Source organism: Uloborus diversus, chromosome 4 (genome assembly GCF_026930045.1).
Source record: "Uloborus diversus isolate 005 chromosome 4, Udiv.v.3.1, whole genome shotgun sequence".
Taxonomy (NCBI): Eukaryota; Metazoa; Arthropoda; class Arachnida; order Araneae; family Uloboridae; genus Uloborus; species Uloborus diversus.
In genome coordinates this window covers 17,352,037-17,379,824 of record NC_072734.1, presented here as the reverse complement: position 1 = coordinate 17,379,824, position 27,788 = coordinate 17,352,037, and the positions used below count along the sequence as shown (strand labels likewise).

General features: G+C 34.6%; 1 protein-coding gene across 2 annotated transcripts in view; it reads left to right on the top strand.

Moving 5' to 3' along the window:
- The window catches only part of LOC129221430 (inositol hexakisphosphate kinase 1-like), a 108,521-nt gene that overhangs the window by 17,209 nt on the left and 63,524 nt on the right, over nucleotides 1-27,788 (top strand). The window contains exon 1 of one of the 2 annotated variants that reach the window (XM_054855913.1): nucleotides 23,600-23,787. The exons of the other annotated variant lie outside the window; for it this stretch is intronic. The gene's annotated coding sequence lies outside the window, so the exon portion shown is untranslated. Of the gene's footprint in view, nucleotides 1-23,599; nucleotides 23,788-27,788 lie in introns of those variants that run through there. 2 annotated transcript variants of the gene reach the window in all.

Sequence of the window (27,788 nt, the reverse complement as noted above, 5' to 3'; positions counted from 1 at the left end):
ATAATAATAATTAATTTGAAGTTTGACATCTGGAATTCAAATTATGTTTATCGCAATCACGAGTGTGTGTGTTTGTGTCTGTGTGTGTGTTAATGTGTGTGTATGTTTGTATGTATGTGTAGTTGTGTATGTATGCGCGTGTGTGTAGGATATGGATGCAACCTGGAGACTGTTTTCGCTATAGGAGCAGCATCGTGAGGCCGGTCGACGGTGGTGCTGCAGAGGGAGGCGGGGGGGGGGGGAAATAAAATCATAGGAATTCAAAACAGTCAAATGAGAACAATAAGCAATATCATTGCTCAAAAAAAAAAAAAGATCCAGAAGGTACATTGCATAGGTTTTAAAGTTACAAAAAATGAGTGAAGTTGTTTTTACATGTAGCTTAAAACCACGTGGATGCAATTATCTTAGCTTATTTTCATTGTTCCACTCTGTTTCCATGGAATAATTTTGATGACAGACGATCAAAATATCCTACGAAAATAAGAAGTCATTATAACTGATGCACGATATGTAATGTGAGTTCGTTTAGTTTTATTGTTATCGACTAATTTCGATTGGGTGGCTAAACGTTTCTTTGTGAGAATGGGGGTATGAATATTGGAGTAAAATACAATATTTTTTTCTTCATATTTTACATTCTTTATTACTCATAATAAAAATTCGACCATAAAGTATAGGGTCATCGACAAAGAAATCGGGCACCACAAAATAGTATCAGGCACATTAACGAGCACATTTAAACATGAATTTGGCATTAAAATGTTTTAAAAAGTACTAAGTTTTTACTCATTTTAATACGTTTCGATACGTGCATTTGTCCTCCAACAAACACCAGGATGATAGGATCTTCCTGGAGCATCTCTGGAGAAACAATTTCAGTTGCAATTATGATTCGACATTTCAAGTCTCTGACATCAGAACTTTTTTTCACTTCACATTATGGAGCCCAATTCTCGTTTTCCTGGGATTAACTTTAATATTGGCTTCTGTTCGGTCACGTGACGGATTTGTTGTCATATTGGCGACTTGGATGCGATTGCGTTCACGTGACTGGTTGAGAACTACATCGAAGGAAATTCGACCAGAACGAGAATCAAACTAAAAGCTCTTAGAAGTTCGATACATTTTCAGTTTTATTTGAATTGCTTATTCATTAATGTAATGCTTTTTTTATCTAGCGCCTTTTCTTTGAGATGTAATGCACGCCATTTGCATTGCATTGCTACAATTTAAATTCTGCATAACAAACTGCAGATTGTGCTTTTGATGCATGTTCGACATTAAAATAATATTCTTGCACTACCTTTAAACGCAAAAATTATTTCCATGCGTTTAATTTTTAATTAGGTTGTAAACTCCTGACATTCTTTTTCGATGATCTTGTATTTAAAACTCAAAAAAAAATTTTTTGTCGACGCCTGTGATAAAATTTCATAAATGAAATGACCTAAAATGTGAGCGAAACCTGCCAGAGTTTGAAGTAGTGGGTATTATGAGGAAACAGTGTTATCTTGTGCTACTACAAAAGCAAATAGAACCCCTAAAAAATATTTTAAAATGCCAAAACATTTCCCCCATCACTTTTAACAGTTCCCTGTCGTAAGCACAATTTACTATGATTGTCCTCTACTTTTAGGCATTTATCAGACGAGTGTTTGTTGCCACATGCCGAAGATTCCAAAATTTCTGGAAACAAGATTGCTTCCTATTTGATTTTATAAGGTGGCATCATGCATGAGTCACTGAATGGGGGGGATGACATGTGGCTGTAGATAGAAGGATGCTGCTCTAATTCTTTTCCGGAGAGACAGGGAACGCCACTTAAAATACCTTCTTGATGTGTCCTGAATGAATAGCTTTTGTCTAAGCTCCGATAACGTAATGGAGCCGTTTTCCGCGAACATTGTTTAGAGCAGCGTTTCTTAAATTAAGGTTCACGGAACCTTACAGTTCAGTGGAATATCCTTTAAAAGTTCCCCGAAACGTGCATTATTTTTTAAACTGAATTTACTTACTTAAAAAATCGATAAAAATGGGATTGGTTGAAGCTGGAAATCGTATTAAGTATTTCGAATGAATAGTAGAGAAATGATCAAATAATATTGTGGATTAAATACTCATTTATTGTCAAAATGTAAGACATTTTGATAATGTCAGTACAAAAAACGAAACTTTTTTTTGAAACGATATTACTATTTGCTTCAAAATAGTACAGTATGTGTGAAAACACATTTAAAACAATGGTTTCGTTTATTTGCGCCCTTTGACGTTGCACTTATTTTAACACTTTCAGCGCAAAGTATTTTATTTTAATGCTTTCCTGCTGTAGAAATTTATGAGACATTCACAGCAAGTTTTATCTGCAAAACTACAGTAACTTTTATGAACGTTTACCGAGAGCAAAAGGCAAAAAGTATTATTTAATTGAAAATTAAAATTGTGGACTTTCCAATGACTACAAAAAAGTTTTCAAAAACATTCAAATGCAACTTTTGATGAAGAAGTTTAGTATGTTTTTTTATAGAAAACAATATATATATATATATATATATATATATATATATATATATATATATATATATATATATATATATATATATATATATATATATATATATATATATATATATATATATATATATATATATATATATATATATATATATATATATATATATATATTTTTTTTTTTTTTTTTTTTTTTTCTGATCAAAAACATGGTCTAGGAAATTGTCGTGATCGACTGAAAAAGGACCCGAAATCGACCGGTCGATCGCGATCGACAGATTGCCAACCGCTGTAACTAAAAATTTAAAGTGGCACGAAGATGAGAGCTCAAAGTTTCCCTAAATGACTCCATACCTTTTTTGCCCCTCGTTTTTGGAAAACATACAACTTTCGGCACGAAAGAGATGCGAGCGAAACGGGGAGAATAACGAAATGTTTCACAAATTGGCGTCCAATCAGAAAATTTTGCGACAAAAATGAGATTATAAATGCAGTATCAACTTCGCGAAAAGTTTCCTCTATAGAGAAAAATATCGAAAAAAAAAAAAAGACTTGCACCGACAGTCTCTGTAAAAACTCTCTTTCCTGCACCGGATAGGAACAAACTGGGAAGTGCGGGGTTTTGAAATTTTACTCTCCTCACACTAACCTCTTTTTTTATTGTGTTTTTGTTCATTTTATGTATTCCCATGCAGTTATTGTTGTAGAAATTCGAGGTTTCAGTTACCAAAATAAGCTAAAAATTCATTTGTGAAAATATGCCTTTTAAATATATATTATTATTTCTGACGTGCGTTCATGAGTTCACGCGTCATTTTTTTTTTCTTTTTTTTTTTCTTCTCAAATTCGGTGTTAAAGCTAAAAAATATTATAAGTAGTGTACATATCGTGAGGTATATGCTGCAAGTAGGTAACAACAGTTTAGTTTTTTTCATACTGCTTCGAAAGGAAACTCAACAAATTAATGTTTTTTCACGATTTTTGGAGAAGGTGAAGACTTTGTTTAAACGTTATTAAACTAACATTTCTAAACTTTGTTTCATTTGAACAATAATTTTTAACAAAAGTGATTTTTTTTATCCAAATTTGCAGTATTTAGCTCACAATATGCGAAAGATGTTAAAAATAATTTAAATACAATTTGGTTTTAAATATTTAGTAAAAGCTAAATAAATAAATAAGTAAGAAAATACATCTTTACAAGTAACTAAATAAATCTTTATAAATAAATAAATATAAATAAATGAATAAGTGAATAAAACTAACTAAATAGATAAATGAAGTACACAAATTTAAAAAAAAAAGAATAGAAAACGAATAGCACACAACATCCAGCATCCAGTCCCTCGCATTCATTTGAACTTTGATGTCTTCAATTCAAGTTACGTTTTTCACCATTACGAATTACGACAGAACCTTATTCGTTGGATTTCTTGCTTCCACGAGTGCCGCCTAATTGAGAAAAACTTTATTTGAATTTATGACGTACACATTCAAATTAATGTGTTTTCTGTTGAGAATATTTGGTGTTAGATGCTGGATGTTGTGTCCAGGATGCTGTTTTGTCTGTAGATCAATAACAACTTATGTGTATGTAACAGAGTGTTTATATTTATTGGACAATATGTATTGTTTATGGGATTTCATAGAAATTTATTACTTAACGATCTTTTCCTGACAGAATGAGGTCGTTTTAAAAAATTTTAAAAGTAGTTTTTTTCTGAAAGCGCATGCTTAAAAACAGAGGATCTGACCATTTTTTAAATAATTTGTTTAAGTTTAAAATTTTTAAAAAATTACTGAAACCTGTGCGCTTTTATTGTTTACGCTTCTGTCGTGTGACATCAAAAATGATGAAATGCCATTCTGTGTTGCCAATCACAGAGCAAAATATTTAATTCACATCTTTACTCACGTGTATTGGCAACGATATGGTTGATAGCAAGCGTAGAGCGAAATTTTGATTCGCTTGTTGATTATCATAATGTGGCAGAAAGATGCGCCTAAATGCATCATTTGTGACGTCATAAAACCCACGCCTTGTTTTCAAAATCGGACATTTAAAAAAATTTATTAAAAAATAACTGTTGGGGAAAATGAAAGTATTTTCTGGGTCCATGTTATTTTTTTTACTCATTCTATCAATTTCAGTGTCTAAAAGTAGTACTTTTGACTGAAGGAAATCACTCCATTATAAAATAAATTTCGGCTCCGGTTCTTTTTTGTTTTGTTAAATTTCTATTTTTTTTTTTTTTTTTTTTTTTGGTATTTATACTATCTCCTGTTCCATCATGTTGCTTTCCTCGGATGACTTTTCATCCAAAAGCTCACACTTCTTTGCATTGAAAAAAGGGTTTATTGTAACCCCAAAACACGTGTCTGCAGTAATTTGCTATTTTTATGCATTAAAACGTTGGTAATTCATTCATTTAACTTATGTATGTGTTCTTATGTGTGAGTACAGGAATATGTATATTAGTGTTTAACGCTGGGAAAGAGCAAACATGATAGACCTGTTACACTGTAAAAAAAATTCCGAAACGTTACTGAGTATTTCCGTGTAACATTTAGGGAATTCTATGTTTTTTATCCGTTTCCTGGAAAAATCAAGTATCCTTGTCATAACGTTTCCTGAATTTCTAAAGGGTGTCCCAAAATTAACGCAAGATTTGAATTTGCCACCATTTTTTCCATAAATTGTTGGCAGCCATGAAAAAAGAACAATTTGACAGTTGAGAGTTTAGGGTTAGTAAAAATGGGGTGTTATTGTACCATACAGCTAGAGAGAGAGTGAAACATTTCAATGACTGCATAAGGCATTTCCTAGTCGCGTACTCTCTCATTTCGGTCATCAGAATTGGCACCCTAGATCGTGTGATTTAACATTTTTAAATTTCTTCTTATGGGGTTATTTGTATTCAAAGGTCTATGTCAACAAGCTCACAACCACCCGTGCATTACCGTGTTGCGATACCGAGCGCCAATAACAGTAACTGCTTGACCAGCCTCAACTTTCATTATTTTTGAAATAATTGTTCAATAATGAAAGCGCGTTATTGTATCGTATAACGCTCCATTTTTGATTACCCTAAACTCTCAGCTGTCAAATTGTTCTTTTTTCAGAGTTGCCAACCATTTATTGCAAAAATGGCGGCAAATTCAAATCTTGCGTTAATTTTGAGACACCCTTTACAAGTCGCACGAATGCAGACTTCTCACTGTTGAAAAAAATATGTTTAGCTCCCAGTTTAAAGATTAACTGAGCGTATATATGAAGTGTATTGGTTTTAGCTCGATTGCGGTCCGTCCAGAATGATAAAGCCTTGGTTTCCTAGGATCGAACACGCCGATCGTCGGCGTCACTCCTTGCCGAGGTGAAAACTTGATTCTTCTGCGCATGCGCGCCTGAGCTAAATCGACATCGTGAATGGTCACACCGGAATCCACTTGACCTTGATTTTAGCGTCACAGTGAGGAGCGACGTCGAAGATCGGCAATTCGCTTCTAGGAAACCAGGGCTTAAGGCGTCCAAAGAGCGCGAATCAGTCTATGGACTACGTAGCTTAGCAAGAATTGCAGGCGAGTAAAATTCTTGATACTTACTTGCAATTCTTTCTTAGCTTTGGCCATGTTTGTAATACTGTTTTTGGAGCTATCCTCGAAACGCAGTAAGGTGCCAAACTATTATAGTATACCCACCTGAGTTTAATCTAAGATTCCAGAGACACAACTGGCTTTAATCGGGAAGAGTTCTGAATATTTTTTAGTAAAGTTACTGAATTTTAGCGAAAAACTTTCTTGGTTTTTGTAAGCTATGTTACTGGAAGAAATTGGGCACATCAGCTGCCCATTATTTTCCAGGAACGTTTCTGAATCGTTTTTACAGTGTAGGGGAAAAATATCTAGAAATGTTTATCTCATACATATTAAGTTGCTGCTCACAATGATTTTCAACAAACGAAGCCGCTAATCTCAGTATTGTCAGCATTGTTTGGGAAAGCTGATGAGATATTCCGCGTGCCCTTGACGTTGTGTTCTCTCCTGAGACACCTTTTGCAAAGCGGGACTAATTGCACCTAAAAGTTGAACGCTTGTTGCACCCCGAAGTGCCTCTAAATTTAGTTCGAGGAAACTTTCCTGCCACGTAGGAAGGATTGGATATTTTTGGGGAGGTTTAAGGGCGTGTTTCATCAAGGCACACCTTTGCGACGAGGAGCTCATTCAGAAGAAGCTCCCTTAACTTCGGATTGTAAATTTATTAAAAAACTAGTGGTACCCGCACGGATTTGCCCGTGATAGAAAAATAAAAAGGTATTTTGGTTCGCCTGTATATTAACAAATAATGTATGGTGAATTTTCTCGCCAATTGGCTTGTACCCATGTTACGGTTCCACGTTATCATAATTTCGTATCTCGCCAATTGGCTTGTGCCCATGTTACGGTTCCACGTTATGATAATTTCGTAATTTACTCGTCCGTCTTATGATAATTTTGTTCTTAAAATTGGAATATAAAAAGAACCACATCGAATTTTCGAAAAATTGCTTCGAGATGCACACCCTTATGCTACAAACTAACTCTGTGCCAAATTTCATGAAAATCGGCCGAACGGTCTTGGCGCTATGAGCGTCACAGAGATCCGGACAGAGAGACTTTCAGCTTTATTATTAGTAAAGATTACTCAAAAGGGGATACACGGGTTCCCCCCCCCCCCTCTCCCCTACATATCGAACAAAGGAGGCTTTTGCTTTGAACTTCAACACCAAATATTCTCAACAGAAAACACATTAAACTTACGTTCTTACCAGGTAAATAGGTATATGTATAATGTAATAATTTAAAAAAATGAAGTAGGTACCAATCGAAAGAGTACATTGAGATAGAGGTATTTTTTGACGCAAACATTATTTGCCCTCGTACCTCCGTTAGAGATATATGAGGGCTTAAATTTTCCCGAAGTTTTAAGCAAAGTGTCAAATTTAAAGACTTGGCGAGAAAAGCAAATTCCTTGACGATTCCTGTTGAAGGTCCAACATTTTAGCATTGCAATACCACTATGAAAAATAAATTTAAAAATTTTCACTTTTGGTTTTGTGACTTTGTTTCACAATTAAACAGATATCCCCCCCCTATTCCTCCATGTTAAAGAATATCCCCCCTATTCCTCCATGTTCAAGGATATCCGCCTCCTATTCCTACATGTTCAAGGAACTCCCCTCCCCCCTATCCCTCTATGTTCAAGGATATCCCCCTATTTCTTTATGTTCAAGGATATCCCCCCTATTCCTACATGTTCAAGAATATGACCCTGTTCCTCTACGTTCCAGGATATCCCCCCTATTCCTCCATGTTCAAGAATATCCCCCCTATTCCTCCATGTTTAAGAATATCCCCCCTATTCCTCCATGTTCGATACCCCCCTATTCCTCTATGCTCAAGGATATCCCCCTATTCCTACATGTTCAAGGATATACCCCCCTATTCCTCTATGTTCAAGGATATCCCCCTATTCCTACATGTTCAAGATATACCCTCCCGCATTCCTCCATGTTCAAGGAATCTCACTTTGTTTGAAAAGTTGAGTAGCTCCTAAGACAAGACGATAGCTCAATTTAAGTATTCCGACCAAGCAAGCACCCATTAGCATTTCGAAAATTCAGCATCTTGAGGTGTTTCACACTCATTCACAGAATAGAATTCCTCCCTCCGTGAGTGTAAAGAATAGTAAACAGTGTCGTAATATTCCAGACAGCCGTCGTGTTTAAAGAGGCAATGTTTTCTGAGCAATGAGAAGCGCGTGATGTTATTCCATTTCAATAGTTCTTTGCGCCCGGTGTGTTTGCGTTCGAATCATCTGGAATAGGAAAAGGTGTTCGTTGAAGTAGTGAAAACCTTTGTAACTATATTTCTTGGAAATATTATGTTATCTCGATATAAATAAAACAGAGACTTTTTGTGTGTATGTGTTGGTTTGCGCGTCGCTAGCCAGATGAACAAGTCCACAGATAGGAAATTTCAGTTTCAGGAATCTTGGACCAAGTCCTCGTGCACCTCGAAGCGTTTTTCTCAAAATACGAATTTGTTCTTTTTTATTCCAATTTTTAGAAATGGAATTCTTTATATGCGAAGGAATAACCGTATTGCTTCGAATTTGAAACCATTGAGAAGCCCGTAAAAATACTTCATTAGGAATTTCTCTTTATAGCATACTTCTTCGAAATACTATGTTGTGTCTATACAAATAAAACTGAGAGTTTGTGCGTGTATGTGTTGGCTTGAGCGTCGTTGCTGCTCAGATGAAATATATATATATATATATTAATTTGAATTTTTAGCATCTTGAATTCAAATTATGTTTTTCGAAATCACGAGCGTGTGTGTGTGTATGTATGCGCTTGTGTGTTTGTGTAGGCGTATGTGTGTTTGTGTAGGCGCATGTGTGTGGGTGCGTGTGTGTGTGAGTGTATGTATGCATGTGTGTGAGTGTTGTGTATGCAGTGCTGTGTGTGTAGGCATTCGTGTGTGTGTGTGTGTATGTAGGCATGAATGTGTGTATGTGTGTGTGTAGGAGTGTGTGTATGTGTAGGAGTGTGTGTATGTGTAGGTGTGTGTGTGTAGGTGTGTGTGGGAGTGTGTGTGTAGGTGCGTGTATGTATGCGTGTGTGTAGGATATGGAAGCAACCTGGACACGATTTTCGCAAGAGGAGCAGCATCATGAGGGCGGCCGACGCGACGGTGGTGCTGGCAGAGGGTGCTGGCGAGAAAATAAAATCAGCGTAACGCCAAAAACAGTCAAATGAGAACAATAAGCAATCGTGATTGCTCAAAAAAAAAAAAACATAAATACGAAATTTCGGTTACAGGTACCTTGGACCAAGTCCTCATGCCCCAAGAAACGTTTCTCTCAAAATACGAATTTGTTCTTTTTTTATTACAATTTTTAGAAATGGAACTTTTATGTCGTATGTTATCTATCCACAATTACATTCTCACAGTTTTGGAAAAGAAATTTTAAATTGCTCTACATAGTGCTATAAAGAACACTAATAAATTTGGTCATTTTAAAAATCAAATCCTAATACGTAAAGGAATTATCAGATAAATATTCTAAGAATTGTACACAGTTTCAATACGAGATAAAACGTTCCGTTAAATAAAATTGTAAATTGATTAATTTTTCCCAATGACTGAAGTTTTTAAAAGAATTTTAACTTTTTTTCAAAAAGTAGGATTGATATTGCGATGAAATTTGATGTAAAAATCAAGTTTTTATGATTATTTTTCGAGAAGATGTTTAAAAAAAGGGTCATGTGACTGGTCGTGCCAATCGAAAAGAAAATAATTTTCACCCTTATGACGTTTGATGTAAAAATGAGAACAATAAGCAATCTTTCTAATAGCGTAATTATTATTTATTACTGTAAAAAGTGTTAAACGTAAAAGATTATGTTAGAAAACTATGAGCAAAGATAATAACAATGGGGTTGTTTGCTTCTGTCAAAAGTAGTACTTTTTGTCACAGAAATTGATGAATAAGCAAAAAAAAAATAATAATAATAATAATATGGACTCAGAAAATACTTTTATTTTCCCAACAGTTATTTCTTAATTAATTTTTAAAGTGTCCGATTTTTCAAACAAGACGTGGTCTTGATGACATCACAAATGATGCATTTTGCCGCATCTTTCTACCGCGATTTCACGTTATGATAATCAAGCACCGAATTAAAATTGCGCTCTACGCTTGCTATCAACCATATCGTTCCCAATACACGTGAGTAAAGATGCGAATTAAATATTTTGCTCTGTGAATGGCAACACAAAATGGTATTTCATCATTTGTAATGACATCGGACAGAAGCATAAACATAGAAAACTGATCCTATGTTTAAGCATGCTCTTTCAGGAAAAAAAAAAAAAACTTTTAAAGTTTTGGAAACGACCCCATTGCAAAGAATACTCAAGTTGGAAGGAATACACAAAGCTGCAAATGAACAAAATGATTCTAAATTAATAAATTTAAATACATTTTTCTTTTAAAAACAAAGATAAAATCGTCGTTGAACACACGAGTTATGTTTATTTTGTGACTAGTCATTTAGTTCCTACTGCTGTCAATAGTGGCACAAGTACAGTGGCACTACAAAACTGCCTGAGATATGCCTCTGGGTTATGACTACTGTGTGTAGCTATATTAGCAACTAGTGGTACCCGCACGGCTTTGCCCGTAATAGAAAAATAAAAAGGTATTTTGGTTCGCCTGTATATTTACAAATAATGTATGTTGAATTTTCTCACCAATTGGCTTGTGCCCATGTTACGGTTCCACGTTATGATGATTTCGTATCTCGCTAATTGACTTGTGCCCATGTTACGGTTCCACGTTATGATAATTTCGTAATTTACTCGTCTGTCTTATGATAATTTTGTTCTTAAAATTGTAATAGAAAAAGAACCACTTCGAATTTTCAAAAAATCGCGTCGAGGTGCACCCCCCATGCTACAAACTAACTTTGTGCCAAATTTCATGAAAATCGGCCGAACGGTCTAGGCGCTGTGCGCGTCACGGAGATCCTGACAGACAGAGATCCGGACAGACAGACTTTCAGCTTTATTATTAGTAAAGAAATGATAATAATAATAACAATCGGACGACAACAATAAATATCTTCTACATTGAGGCAATTAAATTCCTATATTTTACAAAAATAACGTTTTTGGAACAATAATAGCTCCTTCTCTGGATCAAAAAAGCAGAAAACATTTTAAAATTTCTCAAAAAAATAAATAAATAAATAATAATAATAAATAAATAAATAAATAAAACAAGACTGGAATTTTGAAGAAGCATGTAGATTCATTAAAAAAGGTCTCAGGTCGCAAACCGTCTGCATATCTGAGTCGCGATATTTAGAATCAAAGTCAAAGTTCTTGCAAATAAGAAGATATAAATCAATGTAATGAAATTTATGAGAGAAATATATCTTGCTTATTTTTTCCTGCTTCTAAATTTATGTACCGTTGGGATAAAAAATACGTCTCTTGCGTTTTCAGTGCATCCTGTTGAAGACTAAAATACCCAAAAGAACACGAGATTCATAAAATAAAAGAATTTTTACGAATGAAAAGCGGGAAGGTTTCCAAGAAACACGTTGTAAGAACATACTGTTCAATATTTTTAAAAAGAGCTCAAGTTTATCTCAAATTGTTGTCTTATTGCGTCATCAGGTGACATTGTGAAAACTTAGTATTTCACGTAGTGGTATTAGGTTAAACCAGGTTAACTACCAGGTTAGGTTACCAGGAGGTTAATAAGTTCCACGTAGTGGTATTATTAACCTACCTGGCATTCAACCCTGAATGCATTAGGATCTCTGTGAGTAGTAGCTTAACATCAAGTGGCCGTAATCTTGTCTAAAAGAGATTTTATAGACATGTAAATGCGAACACATACAAAAGCTATAAACCTCATTTCACCATAGAGTCACTTCAATAAGAGCCCAGTAAAATTTTCTAACAGAACTAGTTAGCTAAGAAGTCTTAGAACCTTTAAACTTTAAACTTTTCGGTTTCTTGGAAAAAAATATATGTTATGCACAATTTAATTCTGAACAATTTGATACCTTATTCATTACCATAGGCCAAAAACTTTACACGTTATCGTAAAAATGCAGAAATTTTCCCCATAGAGATTTATGTTAACAGCAGCTGTTTAAGCCTCTTTTTCTCGGGTGCCGGTTTCTTCGGTTTTCTCGTTTTGCGCGCATGATATCTCAGAAAGTTTTTAATATATTTCCGTAAAACTTTTCATGCATGTTTGTCTGGTATATTTTTATGATATGAACCTAAATTTTAACTTAAAATAAAAGATAATATTTGAAAAAAAAATATTTTTGCACAAAATTTTGGAAATTTTCGATATTAACTTATAAAATTAAAAAAATAAAAATAAATAAGTAATTAAAAAAAAATTAGGTCCAACGTTACAATAGCACAAAATAGGCAAAATTATTGCGCATTTGTGTTTTACGGTTACAAGAAACCTCTTTTTCAATGCAAAAAACGTTTTGACTCTATAGCATTAGAAGCTCAAAGTTTTGTGCTGGGCTCTTGGTGGTTAGCTCACAGGAGCGTCGTTCCTGAACTTTTTAATTTTATGAATTTTTATCCATCAAATTGAATTCAGGTGATTTACACAAGTATATAGATTTTGACGATTAAAGGACTCCGTACTTCTTTTATAAGGAACTAACCTTGGTTTCTTGAAATTACGAAACACGTGCAGCAATAGTTTTGTAAATTTTGTGGTTGAATAGCGTCGATTCTACTATTTAACTTTCAGCACATTGGAAGCCAATTACTTTTCATTCATACGAGTTTGCTTTTTAAGCAATAAAGACCTATTTCTCGTTTCACTTTATTGTGTCTTTTATTCGTTTTTTGATTGGTAGCTAGAGAGTCACATGATCTCGGATACGGACACATTGAGGTCCGTAAGCGAAAGATCCACTTCAGGAGATCCAGAACGAATAGGTGCGAAGTATAAATGATCCATGAGTTGAAGATTCCGTTTTTTGAGCAGGCAGGACGTATTCAAATGAATTCGTTTAAAAAAGCATTGTTTAGTACTATTAAATACCTGTTATCTTGTTGTTTGAAAAGGTCACAAATAAATAATAATAACAAGCAACGATAAAATTAAAAATTAAAAAAAAAAACCGACTGAGTCGCAACTGCAGAATCATGAGGGAAAATTGAAGATTCTTTTAAAAGCCTTATGCTATTATTACACGTATTTTATTTGTGAACATATAGAAACTGGCAGCAGATAAAAATTTTAAATCATTGCTTTTAATTTCCTTGTCGGCCAACAATGAATTCAGTTATCAATCGCGTGAATTAAGGCTCAGCCGTTATTAAAACCTGCTTTAAAAAAACGTTATAATTCGAATTCTATGAAACGTGGAAGTTCCAAACACATTCTATCAGACGCAGAAAAAAATTCTCTTTATTTTGGTACTAAATTTTGAAATTTTTAACTAAGTTTTCACTGCAAAAATTGCGAAAAACCTTTTAGAGGTTTTTAATTAATATCTTCGTTAATTAATGTCTTCCAAAGATGAAACCTAGCTAAGAATACTCTTGATCATCTCTCCTTTCGAACAAATTTTTTATTTTCAAAATCGGTCCATCCGTTTAGGCGCTAGAGTGCCACAGACAGACACACAGTTAGACTTAGACGTTAAATCCCGGTTATCAGAAATTTGCCATTTCAACTGCGCTTGCTTTTTGGGCTTTCTGTTTTAAGATTTCGTGTTGCTTGTTAATATTTAGGCTGAGCGAGAGTCCCACCAAATTACTGAATGCGATTAGAATATTTTCACAGCGATTTCGTGATATATTATTATATGAAACTACGGATATGAATATCTGATAGTCTTCAGAGAAAAATGAAACTTCAATATTTATTGGTTTGGAAATATTTATTTAACATGAATGTGAAACATGTTGTGTACTTCAAAAATGATTGAAATATTAGTACAGAAATCCGTCTTTTGCGGATATTTTACGTTAGGCGTAAACAACTTAGTATTATACATTTTTATTTAGGTTGAGGGTTCGGCTTTGTATTAGAAGTGATGCTGCAATTCTAGCATGCTCTTCTGAGGTTAAAAATTTGGTCCTGAAAAGGTACAAAAAAATCAGACACCGAATCCATTAATAATTAAGACGCAAAATTCAATTTTTACCGAGACCTAAAAACTAAATCAGAGAAAACTTTGTGATTTCTAATTTTTATCTGTATTCATCTCATATTTATTACCAAATTCAAAATGTTTGTAAATTAATTTTAGCAAGATTTTTGAAATCAGCTAAGTCCGTGCGCAAGCGCAGTTGAAATGGTAAATTTGTGATAACCGGGATTTAACGTCGAGTCACAGTTAGCCACAGACACGTCAAACTTATAACCTCCTTTCTTTGTGTGTCGGAGGCTAAAAAGATCTTAAAAACACGCAACATCCAGCATCCCTTTTCGCAATCACGAATTGCGATAGGATCCTACTCGTTGGATTTTGGATTATACAAGCGGCTCCCATTGCAATCATGATTGCGAAAAACATAATTTGAAATCAAGACATCAAAACTCAAATGAATGCCAGGGGCTGGGTCTGAATGTTGTGTGCTGGATGAATTTTTTTTTGTCTAAAGAGAATTGTACAAAGTCGAGAGGGTAGGGTAAAAATAAAGTCGATCTCAGGGGACATGGAAGCCACAGCGCAAGAGGAGGGACACGATCGCAGAGGCCCATGGACCAAAGGACTTTGCATTATAAGCGTAAAAAAATTTAAAAAAATTAACTTGAATTTTGACATCTGGAATTTAAATTATGTTTTTCGCAATCACGAGTGTGTGTGTGTGTGTAGGCATATATGTTTGTGTCTGTGTGCAAGCATGAGTGTGTGGGTAGTTGTGTGTAGGTGTGTGTGTATGTGCTTGTTTGTACGTGCGTGTATGTATGCGTGTAAGTGTAGGATATGGATGCAACCTGGAGGCGGTTTTCGCTAGAGGAGCAGCATCGTGAGGAGCCGGTCGACGGTGATGGTGCGGAGGGTGCTGGTGGGAAAATTAAATGATAGCACATCAAAACAGTCGAACGAAAGCAATAAGCAATCGTGATTGCTCAAAAATATAAGGAACATCAACTATGATCTATTGGAAACAATAAGCAATTGTGATACCTCAACATGTTTTCCATTTCTATTTTGTCCGCTGTATAATATATAGGATTTTTTTCATGTCTGCTATTTTTTAAACAGTATCTTTTATTTTTGCTACTACAATTACGTATATTTCTTACTGTATGGATATTTTTTTTTTTTTTTTGATGATTGCCTCATGTATTATGATAGTACTTTTTAAAGTGTTACGATTTACGAGTGCTCTATTCATGGTTTGTGGTATAAACAAAAAACAAGAAAAGATAGACTGCATATAAACTTACCTTGAAACTAGGGGCTAACATCATCCTCATATACATAATAGCGAAAGATCGTGACACCACCAACAATGAAACTCGCGCATTAGCCTGCGAGAAGGCATTATTTCATTGTTGCATCACTTAAAATTAAATAATTTTATTGAAAATTAGATAATATTTTTTGGCAGCGTTCGAGAAGCAAAGAAGTGACTGTTTTAACAAGGCAAAACTAGATCCAATAAGCAACTGTTTTGCTGGTCAGACATTGAGTAAAAATGACTCGGCGATCCGTTTTAAGTTCAATTCATTATGGCAATGATGAATTCAACTTTTTCTCAAACAATGTTAAAGATTTCTCTCTCATATGTATCTATTTGAACAAGTCAAATTTTACGGTAAATATCTCTAATAAAGAAGCAATTTGCACCCGTCATACCATGACGGGTGATTTTCTAGTTATAGTTTGTATTCTTTATATTATGCGGAACCCTGGTGTTCCGCAGCATTTTCGGGGGATTCCGCGAACAAGCACTTAATTACTTCTAGTTGACTATTGTGTTTCTATTAAAAAAAATAATGAACATGAGATGAGATTGAAAATAGCATCAATCGAGTTAAACACTTTATATTTTAAAAAGTATAATTTATAATCAATTTTTTTTCTTTAATTTTTTTAGGAGAATGCAATATTTTTCTTAGACTATCTTAACACTGAGTACGAACAACAGTCTTTCTACTTAAAACAATCTTTTTTTTTAACATATATTTTATAAGAGAGAGTCTCTGAGAGGCAAAACATATGTTAGCTTAATGGGCTTAGGTTTCAGTTTTTTTTTTTTTTTTTTTTTTGAGCAATCACGATTGCTTTTTGTTCTCACTTGACTGTTTTGAATTCCTATGATTTTATTTTCCCCCCGCCTCCCTCTGCAGCACCACGGTCGGCCGGCCGCCAGTCTCACGATGCTGCTCCTCTAGCGAAAACAGTCTCCAGGTTGCGTCACTTACTTGCCTACACTTACACATACACCTACACATACAAACACATACAGACACCTACACATACACACAACTACCCACACATACACATACCCCCCACACACAAACACACAACTACCCACACACACATACCCCACATACACATATGCATACATACAGACACCTACACATACACACATACAAACACATACACACACGCATACATACAGACACCTACACATACACACATACAAACACATACACACACGCATACATACAGACACCTACACATACACACAACTATCCAGACATACACATACCCCCTACACAAACACACATACACACAACTACTCACACACATACCCTCGTTCCCATACACATAAACCCACACGCCTACATGCACACACACACACACACACACACTCGTGATTGCGAAAAACATAATTTGAATTCAAGATGTCAAAGTTCAAATTATTTTTTTTTTTTTCTGTTCTGTGTTTATTTATTTATTTATTTTTTGTTATTTTGCTGTAACTGTTCATAATCTGCCATTAGAAAAAAAATATCTTATGAGAGTGAATGGGGATTCTTCCCTTCGTACTATGGGTTCCGTGAACATTGAATACAGGTGTTCTAAAACAACGAGCTGTTCTAAAACAGCGTTTTTTTTTTTTTTTTTTTTTCCAAAAAAAGTTTTAAAGTATTTAATTAAAAAATTATTTTTGTATTTTCGTACTTGTGTTCTATTTCCTGATGGGGAACAAAGGTTTCTCTATTAATGCTAAGCTTTTTGTACATATTCAAAACCTCCAACTAGCGATTTCTTCGAATTTCCCCAAACTTGGTTATCATTTGTCCTTTTCAAGGTTATATTCAGGTAGTGGTGTGATTGAATGCTTTGTATCCCATTTTATACTCTAGCTGCCCCTTCTACCCCTACTTCAGCCCATTCAACCGAGAGGGCGCAAGCTCTGCGCTCCGTTTACACATGACGTCATATAATCGGAGCAGGGAATTTCAATCACTTTTTTCCCCTACGGAAATATTATCTTATTCCTATTAAATATGCAATGGAAAAAGAGTTCTATGAAGGCAAAAGATAGAATTTTGATTGAATCTATGACGATATATTTTTTGATATAAAAGAACCAAATTTTCATTTCCAGGAAAATAAAACTTTATTTTTCCTTCAGAAATCTAATTTAAAGGAATCAATTTTTATTCCCGAAATAATCTATCAAACTTCAACTTATAATAGTTATTAAAACGGAAAATGAGAAAAAAAGGAACAATTTATGGCAAAATTGATCAAACAAAGCCTAAGATGCTCTTAAAAATGAATGAGGAGATGCTATTGTAAATATTCTTATTAAAACGTCATTTTTTTAAAAAGTTAATTTCAAAAATAAATTTATTGTGCTTTCCCATTAAGTAATTGTAATTAATGCAAGAGTTATTTTTTCATCAAAAATTTTCGAATTCAACGTCTAGCCTCTCGTTTTCCACATTTGTGGTAACTTTCCGTTTTCTAAATTATTCAAATTACAAAGAGTAAAAGAAAGAACATTTAATGAGTATAGCGAAAACTTTTAAATGTATCTCATTGTTGTTTAAGGGGTTAAATGAAATGCTTTCAGACAGAATGGTACACATTTTACTCGGTATTTTTTTTTCTTTTTTTTTTTTTTTTTTTGAGCAATCACGATTGCTTATTGTTCTCATTTGACTGTTTTTGACGTTCCTTTGATTTTTCCCACCGCATCCTCCGCACCATCACCGTGGACGGGCTCCTCACGAAGCTGCTCCTATAGCGAAAGCCGTCTCCAGGTTGCATCCATGCCCTACACACACGCTCATACATACACAACTACACACACACGCGCACACATACACACACACACACACAAACACATACACACACATACACCTACACACACAAACACATACACACAAAAACCCACACATTCATGCCTGCACACAGACACAAACACATATGTCTACACACACATACACATACCCCCCCCCCACACACACACATTCATACACACAACTACCCACACACTTATGCCTGCACACGGACACAAACACACATGCCTACACACATACACATAACCCCTACACACAAACACACATACCCCCCCACACAAACACACATACCCCCCCCCCCACACACACAAACACACACGCCTACATACACACACTCGTGATTGCGAAAAACATAATTTTAATTCAAGATGTCAAAATTCAAATTTTTTTTTTTTTTTTTTGCTATCACTAGCCAACTTCGGCACTGGTTTACCCTTCTCTTCGTCAGTATTTGAGGCAGGGAGAAGCAAAGGGATGCAAGTGCCGAAATTAAAAATTTGGAGATAACCAGTACAAATGAAAGGTGAACCTCTCCTCTGTTTTGGGGAAAGATATATTACTAGTGTTCCTAGTAGGGGGTGTTGCTATACCGCATGATTTTAGAAAAAAAAAATTCAATGAAAGCCTACCTAGGACCGGGAGTGCTCCCAAGGGATACTCCATATACGCCGTATACTCTCAAACATTTGTTAGACATATTATCTATGTCATTGCATACATATTTTTTGCATAATAGCTTACTGGAAGTACACCCTCAGAAAAACTGATGGGAACATCACTGCCTAGGACCTAGAACCTCAACTTTAAGCGCGTTTTACTCAAAACTTGAAAATGTCCACTTACATCCCTTTGCTTCTCACTCCCTCCTTTATTCTTACCTCTTCTACTTCACTCTTACATCAGAAGTTAAAGAAACTAAACGTTACTAACGGAAACCTCAAAAGTTAAAATTAAGGCAATAATTTTGTTGCGATACACATCAGTAGAAGGAACGCAATCTGATTCCCGACAAATATAAAACTGCTAGACACGGATATTTGAATGCTGTTTTCTTTGATTTACAAACTGAACGTAAAACTCTTTTGAAACTTTAAGAAAAATGTTTTTAGATTTTTTACTTCCTTTTACAAAAAAGGAAGTATTGTATTCGCGAAAAAAATTTCACTCAAAATTCGGCCTTAATTTCCATTTTGTTCACCCCCGAATTAATGTTGAGTTTTTTTTTTTTCAACCCGACCGCACGCGGGCCTAAAAACCGAAATATCCATTTTGACATTCCCCGAGTTAATCACAACGACTTTTGTCGTGACGTCCGTATGTATGTACGTATGTATGTATGTGCGTATAAGCGTATGTGCAGATGTGCGTATGTATGTCGCATAACTCAAGAACGGTATCCCCTAGAAAGTTGAAATTTGGTACGTAGACTCCCAGTGGGATCTAATTGTGCACCTCCTCTTTTGGTTGCATTCCGCTGTTTCTATAGGGGTCTTTTTCCCCTTTCTGGGCGGAAATCATTGCTAATTTCGATGTAAACTCAAGTGGTGTTATAATTTGTCGGACACTTGGCAATATATCGCCAGTCTTTTGGTCGCCAAGTTTTGTCGCCAACTTAGCGACAAATTTGGCGATTTTTTTTTAAATTTGGTTTTAACTGTTGGTGATATTTAGAGGGTAAACTATTGAATCACATTGAAATTGCCAATAATGGGGGAAATGACATTAAATTGGAGTAAAAGGAAGTCATATGATGCACACATCAGCTTGTTTCTTTTCAAAACCTTTCCCCCTTTTTATATTCTGTAGGAATAAAAATTTCTTATTAATTGAACAAACTCAACTTTTTTTTTTTATTATTATTTTTTTTATATTTTTTTTATTTTTTTTTTTTATTTTTTTTTTTTATTTATTTTTTTTTTTTTTTGCTTTTATGTATTTTAATCAGTTAAACCTTTTATTACCTCAGTAAGGTTAAAAAAAATAAGCAGTTTAAAATATTAAAAATAGGTGTGAAACTCATAATTAGAGAAACTGAATAACTGAGAAAATTAAGAAAGATAAAATAAATTTCAATCAAAGGCAGTGCATTTGAGTTTATTAATTTTCTTCTATCTTTCTCAATAATTGATCAATTCAAACTGCATACATAGAAAGAAGATCATTGGGGCTCTCTAAATTTATCAAAATCTCAAAATTGACTTTTTTTGACCATTCGGGTGTTCGCGAACCTTAAAAAAAAAAGCATATTAATCCGGTTATCCCTTGTCTTTCGATTTTTTTTTTCTTTTAGAGCTTAAAGCGAGTCTGTAGAAGACGAGAACTTATTTTCATAATTAAACTAATTGAAAAAAAAGAAATTCATATTATAATTAAAGTAATTAATGGGCTTATGACACTTCGTGCAAATAATTGCTATAATATGCACTTATCGCCTTAGCTACAAAATAAAAAATATAGTTACTCTTACCACTCTTTACTCAGATGTGGCAACTTTCTTGGCGTGATTTCAAAATATATAAGTATACATTTTTTAGTTTTTAGCGCATATTTCCGATATTTTTAGGGATGCATGCATTATTTTCGCAACTTTTTAGTGTATAAAATAGGGGCTCAACCCACAGGGGCGTAGCTACAGTTTCTGCCGCCTGGGGCGGTTCCTCTATTTGCCGCCTTTTTATTGAGACAATCTAATAAACATTAAACCGTCGAAAATTATTGAACAAATTGAAAACTTCATTTAAGGAAGAAAAGGGAAACTAATCTAACCCGCATTCTTCCTACAAAAAAAGGGGGTGGGGGATGGGGATCTTAGGCGCCTATATCTCTGAGAAATATTCCAAATTTACATCAAAAATCGCAGTTAAGAGAAACGTTTAGGGGAACACACTTCTCTCCCAAATCTTTAGGAAAAGTGAAGTCAGTTTTTTTTTGGTGACGGTAGGAAGTCAGGGCCGTGTCATGAAGGTTTAAGGGCTCACTACGGAAATATTTCAACTTTGAACACTGAGAAGCGCAGTTGTAGTCACAACAAAACCTTACGTTTCGAAGGGTTTTTTTTTTTTTTTTTTTTTTTTTCTTTGCCTCTAGTAATAGATTTAAGGTATGATTCCCTCATTCAGATTTTTTTTCTTCCACATCAAAGGTGCTGAATCGCCGCCCCAAAAAATATGCCACCCAGGGCGGGCCGGCCCCTCCACCCCACCCTAGATTTCACTCATGATCAACCACATTTCTTCTTCTTTTGTTCGTGATTATAATTATTTTCCCCAAACCATTCATCAGCGGCACCCCGATAACCCCCACAGATCCGGTATGTGTGGTTTTACCGCCAGGCAACATTACAATTACCTTTTAACTTTCACTGCATTTAAGACAGCTGTGAAAGACGTCTGATTATTTTTGATAGGTTACGAGACGTTAGATGTGGTTTTCAGATGGCAATCGGTTGAAGGTTACGAAAGCAATGATTCCCAATGCAGCTGGCGATACTGCCAAGGTCATCCGTGAATGCCGATTGCTGAGGAGACTGACCAACATTTCGCGTTGTTTCTCGGAATTTAATAAGGAGCACCCGTAATCACTGATATTCCCTTTAATGTCGTGCCGACTCTTACACTTCCGCGTAGTAACAAACACTGGAAAAGTCTCTCTTCACTTCAATTGAGAAAAATGTTCTTGGTTATCCAGGAAATTTACAGCTTCAACTAAATTATTGAAGTCATTGTAAAAAATAAATAAATAAATAAAAACAAAGGAAAGGGTAAATGTTTCTGCTATAAATTTATTTTATGAGTGAAAAAAGCGAAGTTATTTTTTACAGTGAATACATTTTGTTGGTATAAATAACACACAATTATGCTCTTATTTGTTTATTATTTATTTATTTTTTATTTTATTTGTTTATTTATTTATTCCTTTTTTGTATAATATGTCGTTGCTGGTACGGACAACGCTTGGCACAACCAAATTATTTGTGGCATTGAGTTGATTTCAAAAAAAAAAAAACATTCATGTGTTTTTTTTTTTTTTTTCCGTAAATTAAAAGAGAAAAACTACAAAATCAGTGTACGAGGCATAGGGCTTAAACTGCATGGTAGCTCACAGGAGCTTGGCTCTTGCACCGTTTTTCTTTTCCCAGTGAATTTTAAAGTTAAGATAAATTTTCGGAACATTTACAAATGAATACGTTTTAAGAACATGTAATTCCTATATAGTTTTTGAAGTGAAACATCATATGCGAGGGCTTTGAAATTTTGATCCGCAAGCTTTTTGTGTGACGGAAGTGACATAGTTGTTTATAATTGTTGGTCAAAAACAAGGAATTTATTTCAAGGATGATATTAAGCAAGCATATAATTCAAGTCAAGTCATCAGTTCAAAGCGTAACCTACATTTCTTAAGTTCAGTCTTGAAATTAGATTGTTGACTTCAATTAGCAAATAGTTTTATAATTACTAATATTTTTCATTGTTTTTGGCAACAATTAAAAAGTGGATTTTTAGTAGTTTTTTAGTTTTCTTGATGTTTGTAATCTATTTTCTTCATTAAGATATACACTTTTGTTGTGAATAGGACAATGTCAGGCGCAGAAAGAACAAGAGTGCGGCATGTGAGAAAACGCGCGGGTGAAGTGACATTTCACAATGTAAAAAAAAAGAGAAAATATAATAGTTTCACTTCTATCGGGTGTTTTTACGACACGCATGTGTGTGTGTGTGTGTGTATGTGTGCGTGTGTGTGTGTGTGTGTGTGTGCGTGTGTGTGTGTGTGTGTGTGTGTGTGTGTGTTCGAAATTAAACCGCAATTATGCATCAAAAATCAACAAGGTTAAGGATTTCCTGTCGAAAAAAATGGTACTGCCTGAATTAAAAAATTATTTGTTTCGATTTTCATGGCAAAAAAAAACCCCACAGCAAGAGGTGACCTAATTCCACTCTGCCGTATTTACTCCTCGCGTAAACTGAATATCACGTCTGTGATTCGTGAACGTACGAAATCTTTCACTCCCATACATTTCCCACCCACGAGAGATTTTTCCGAACATAAATATTTTGCATGAGAAATGGTGAAATCGCTCTTGCATCCTGCAAAAGCGCATCCTACCAGAGCAAACAAACAATGAACAGAGCTTTCTCGTTTCCTGGTGGAGAAGGGGGAATATCCCTACAACAGGGAATAATCCATCTCACGAAATTCCCTCTCTCTCTCAGCTGGTAAACCCACAACATCCTCTGCTTCTCCCTCAGTAGCGTTATGGACTCCAAGGATAACGCAAGTTGTGTGGTACCGTGAGGACAGTTTGCATGAATTCTGTATTTGCTTTTGTTGTTTCGGTTGTCATCTTTTGTCATGAATGACTCTTCTTGAGGCAGGGATCTTATCCTGCCCTGGGATGTAAACTGGGGGACTGCTGCGGACACTTTTCCTGTAACCGAAGGGGTCAGGACTGTGGACAGGTAAGCCACATATTACATCCTTCATTTTTTTTCCCTCACTCCAATGCACATACACCTTTGTGTATTCCTACGTTGTTCCAATTCGGGTCATTTGCCGTGTTCGCTGCTTTCATCAGCTGGAGGTTGTTGGGTAGCTGTTCCGTGGAGAACAACCTTCACTCGGCATTTCGATCGAATTTCGCTGACGACTTTATGATTTATTTGTTTCATATTTTTGACGTATCGTATATCGTTGAATGTAATCTGCACTCTGTGTAATAAAAACAATATTTAGAGATTTAAAAAAAAAAGTAACACAATGAATCAGGGTAACCTTGATCCGAATTTTCTCTACTTTTAAGAGCTCCCTCTATATTTTAACCGTACCTATTGCCAAAAAACTGAAGAAAAACTCCTAAAGATTTAGGAAAGAGATTTTTAAAGAGAGAAAGAAGAAAAACGCCGAAGAAGAACGCCTTATTCAAAACTAACAAATAACAATCATAAATCAAATTAAAATTAAATATTAACTTGGTTCGAACGTATCCACTTACGGTTAAAGTTGAACCGTGTGAGAAATGGAGTTTAAAGTAAATTATTTTGATAAAATTAGTGCCAGTTTAAATCAGAAAAGTAAAATTTCTGAATGTTTGTAAACTGCCCATTTTTATTTCATAGTATTACAAGATTTTTATAATTAATTATACTGAATTGAATATTACATTTTAGGACGAGAAATTTCATCCACTTCAATTCAGCATTAAAGAATACCTTTTTTTCTCTGCCGAACAATAACTTCAGAATCGTTTTGAACTATACATTGTGTACGATGCTGCTAACTTATTTTTAAGGGCAAGTTTATTATTATTATAAAAATGATATTGCAGTCTTAGGGGGGGGGGGGCGGTAACTAGGCCCGGATCCTGGGTAGGCGGCAACTTAGGGCGGCAGATTTTAGGGACGGCAAATGTCGAAGTTGAAACATTTTTTTTTTTTTTTTTTTTTTTTTTTTTTTTTTGAGTATGAATATTTGTTTTAGCGCCATAAAATATTCACTGCTTCAATGCTGGATGGATACTTCTTGGATGGATATGCAAAGCATAGTTCGGAATTTAAACTAGAAATTCAACTTAATTTTAGAAGCGGCAAATTGCGTGACTAAAAAGTCTTTTGAAAATATCAATGTCTGTTACAGTGCCAAAAGATGCACAACTTTAATGTTAAAAAAGATAATTTAAAGTGTGTACCAGTGCTTGAATATGCAAAACCCAGTTAGGAATTCAACTAGAAACTCACTTTTATTTTAAGAAATTTACTATTATTTTTATTTTATTCATATATTAGTGGTACCCGCACGGCTTTGCCCGTAATAGAAAAATTAAAAGGTCTTTTGGTTCGCCTGTATATTTACAAATAATGTATGGTGAATTTTCTCGCCAATTGGCTTGTACCCATGTTACGGTTCCACGTTATGATAATTTCGTAATTTACCCGTCCATCTTATGATAGTTTTGTTCTTAAAATTGGAATAGAAAAAGAACCACATCGAAGTTTCGAAAAATCGCTTCGAGGTGCACACCCCCATGCTACAAACTAATTTTGTGCCAAATTTCATGAAAATCGGCCGAACGGTATAAACGCTATGTGCGTCACAGAGATCCTGACAGACAAAGATCCGGACCGACAGAGATCCGGACAGAGAGAGATCCTGACAGACAGAGAGACTTTCAGCTTTATTATTAGTAAAGATTATTATTACTCAGTAGGGGGGCTGGCACTTGTTAATATCGCCTAGAGTTGCAGAACTACTAGAGCCGGCCCTGTTTGTAACCATTGTAGCTAGACGAATAAACCATTCAGTTTCTTTCAAATAGGACAAAAGCACTAAAAAATAGAAAGTGTTGGGAAGCAAAATAACCAACTTGGTGCAAAGTTATCCTGAATGCTGTACAGTAGAGCCTCGTTTATTATCCGGACTAACTGGGACCAAAAGCAGTTCGGATGATCAAGAACCTGGGTGGGTAATAAGCAAGTAAACCCTTAAATAAGAATACTTACCGTTCTTTAGGACAAAGTACCATATATTTTTTTTAAAAAACTAAGCAGAATTGTTTAAAAGACATCAAGAAATATGAAAACAATTTTTCGCGTGATTCCTGTACAAAAAATTGGTTCATTATCTTCTGGTTCAAACTCGTGTATCGTTTCAATTAAACAAGGTATCAATCTAACGCTTTATCATTGCTGTACAGCCACAGTTGTGTTAGTTAAACTACCAGAATTTACTGAGCATTTAATCCAGGAACTGTACATTTATTCGAAATTAAAAACAAATGTTCGGCTTAATTATTTTTATGCTCTTCCTATCATAATTTAAAATTATATATGAAAACATAAAAATAAATAAGTAAATAAATAAGCTCCAGATTTTATCCGGAAATCCCGATTCGCAACTCCAATAAACTACAGGGGGCGCTGCAGCCACCATCTAATGGCGGATGAAAAAGGTAAAACAAACAGATGCCGTAACTTATAACTTGCTTTGAAGCTTAATAAATGACAGTAGTATTTCATCGACTTTGTGGGAAGCTTTCTTTTCTATTCCTCTGAAATTACATTACACCACAAACTCTGTGAAGCCTGTAATTTTCCCCAAAGAAAACACGTAAAACGGAATGTTTTACCTTTCTCTTTAGTATTGTTAATTACCGCAAGGTAGCGTATTCGAGCTCTGGAATTGCGAATAAACAAGGTTCAAGCAGTTAAAAATTGTCGTCATCTTCAATGATGTTGTCAAACTGATGTTTAGTAGATTCAATGTTACGATAATTAAATATTAAGTCCTTTGAACCTTAATTAAAAAATCTATTTTGGAAAGAGAGTAAAAACGTTGATATTTAAGATAACTATAAAAGCACTTACTTTTGCTAGGCTTCAATTTTCACGAGCTCATCGTAATTGCGTAAATTTAAGCCTCGCGAAACGTTTCTTCGTGGCGGATTTTTCAACTTTCGGTTCTGTTCATCTAAAATTCGCGAAATTTTCAGCTCACAAAATCGCCGAAATCTTGATTTTCGCGAAAGTTACTGCTCGCAAAAATAAGGGTTTTTACAGTATTCAGTACATAATGAATCATTTGCATAATTTTCTTTGTTAATGATCTCATACATTCTTCATTGCATACATTCTTCATTATTTAATGTCAAATCGTTGACACAGCAGTTACATATCCGAAAATTGCATGATGAAATCATTTTATCGTCAGCACTTACGGAAAAGTTAACTCCACAAAACTCATTGACCGTAAAAAAGCAACCATTTGAATTTTCAATTAGTTATACTAAAATAGACGCTACTTTACAATTGTAAGATTATGTCAGCAAACTAACTAAAGGATTTAAAAACCTGCAAACAATTTTTCTCCTATTCTTCATAATACTTCAATTGACTGTAATTCGAAATTAGTCTTAGATTTTTGAAGTTTTACAGTTCCTCGTTCTATTTACGCATTATACGTCCGCTTTCGTATATGCAATGCCACTCAACTCAATGTCTATTCAAACTCAATTAAAATTTCTTTGAAAATATATTTCATTGCCGTATGTTATTTTTACAAATATAATAAGAAACACGAAACTCTCTAAAATGTCTTACTTTTAATGTTTTTAAAAATTTCATACACATCAAAAGTGTCAAAAAAAAAAAAAGAAAGAAAGAAAGAAAGAAAAAAGGAAAATCGGTAATTTCGACATCTTTTTTTTTTTTTTTTTTTGTAAAATGTGATTTTCCTCATTTGGTAATAAAAAACTTTCCAAAATGCCTAGGTCAAAGTTGCGTACAGAAATAAGACCGTTATATAATATTTACCTACAAAATTTTTCCGTGGAATATTTCAGCAATGACATTCCGCTTGGCGTAACAGCTGACTTTTGAACTATTAGATCATCTATCCCCAGTAAATGATGGCGATATTTTATCACTGAAGGAGCAAACTAAATCTAAAAATTTTTATACATTAGTTT